Below are 1507 nucleotides of genomic sequence, written 5' to 3'. Positions count from 1 at the left end.
CTCAAGTGAATGGCACTAACCGTTTCATGTCTAGGGGATTACTTTGAGGTGGTAATTGCCCCTTTTGTCTTTGTGAGCTTGAAGATGCTAGTTGAGTCAATTGTGTTTCCAACATCTTGGTGTGAGCTAGAATGTTGTTGATGGTGGTGTCTTTTGCTTGGCTATCTTTTTGCATTTGAGTGAAAAATTCTTGTTGATTCTTTTGCATTTGGAGGACCGCTTTTTGGACATCAAAACCTTGGTCATTGTGGTGATTGTATGGATTTTGATTTTGGTAGCCTTGGTTTTGATTGTAAAAGGGTCTTTGATTTTGATTTCTCATGGGTGGTGGAGTGTATGTTGTTTGAGGGTTTTGAACATTTTGGCTTTTGTATGAGAGATTTGGATGGAACTTGGTGTTTTCATTGTAAAAATTTGAATAAGGGGTACCACTTTTGTAAGCTTGGAAAGCATTAACTTGTTCGGTTGTTCCCCTACATTCACTTGAGTCATGACCCAAGGTTCCACAATTCTTACATATCCCGCTTGGGATTGATGAGGATGCCGTCATGGCATTGACATGATGCTTTGATGATTTTGAGTTTTCCTCAAGTCTAGCCATAGCTTGTTCAAACTTCAAGTTGATTGTGTCAATGTGAGCACTAAGTTGAGCACCCAATTGAGTAACGGAGTCCACTTCATACTTTCCTCCTCTAGTAGCCTTGCGAGGTCTACTATATTGTGAATTATGGACCGCCATTTCCTCAATCTTGTTCCATGTTTGATTGTCATCAACTTCGGTGAACATTCCATTTGATCCCATATTGAGAATGTTCCTTGAATCTTCATATAAACCATTCCAAAATTGTTGCACTAAAAACCATTCGCTAAGTCCATGGTGAGGACATGAGCGACAAATACCTTTGAACCGCTCCCAAGCTTCATACAAAGATTCTTCATCCCTTTGCTTAAAACCCGTAATTTGAGCTCTTAGCATGTTAGTCTTTTCCTGTGGGTAGAATTTTTGTAGAAAGCTAGAGCTAGCTTCTTCCAAGAATCTATTCCAAGGGTGGCCTTATCAAGGCCCTTCAACCATTGCTTTGCGGTGCCGATTAACGAAAAAGGAAATAAGACCCATCTTATTTGGTCTTGAGTCACGCCCGTTTGAGAGATAGCTTCACAATAATCGCAAAAGGTTTCCATATGAGAATGAGGGTCCTCACTAGGCATTCCCCCGAATTGGCTCCTCTCAACTAGTTGGATGAAGGCGGACTTGGCAATAAAGTTTCCGGTGAGATGTTGCGGTGTAGGAGTACCATTTGGTAGGTCCTCCTCGGTGGGTATAGAGTGTGACGAGAATTTAGGCATTGTAGGTGGATTTTGTGTGGTATTGTTTAATGGGTTCTCTTCTCCTTCTATTGCGAAAGGATTGACAAACTCACTAGTGGGTTGAACAACTTCACCAACACCTCCCAAATTCCTCCTAACAAGTCTCCTATTATTCGTCAAGGTTCTTTCGATTTCACGG

The 1507-nt window shown here is 41.3% G+C and overlaps 1 non-coding gene across 1 annotated transcript; it reads left to right on the top strand.

Annotated features, from left to right (window-relative positions):
* The first annotated feature begins 869 nt into the window (after positions 1–869).
* On the top strand, positions 870–976 carry LOC141636978 (small nucleolar RNA R71). The gene has a single exon (XR_012541543.1). It is a non-coding gene; the product is annotated as a small nucleolar RNA R71 (small nucleolar RNA).
* The last annotated feature ends 531 nt before the right edge of the window (positions 977–1507 follow it).

This window comes from Silene latifolia, chromosome Y (genome assembly GCF_048544455.1).
Source record: "Silene latifolia isolate original U9 population chromosome Y, ASM4854445v1, whole genome shotgun sequence".
NCBI lineage: Eukaryota > Viridiplantae > Streptophyta > Magnoliopsida > Caryophyllales > Caryophyllaceae > Silene > Silene latifolia.
The sequence above is the reverse complement of the archived record's forward strand: the minus strand, read 5'-3'. Positions and strand labels throughout refer to the sequence as shown.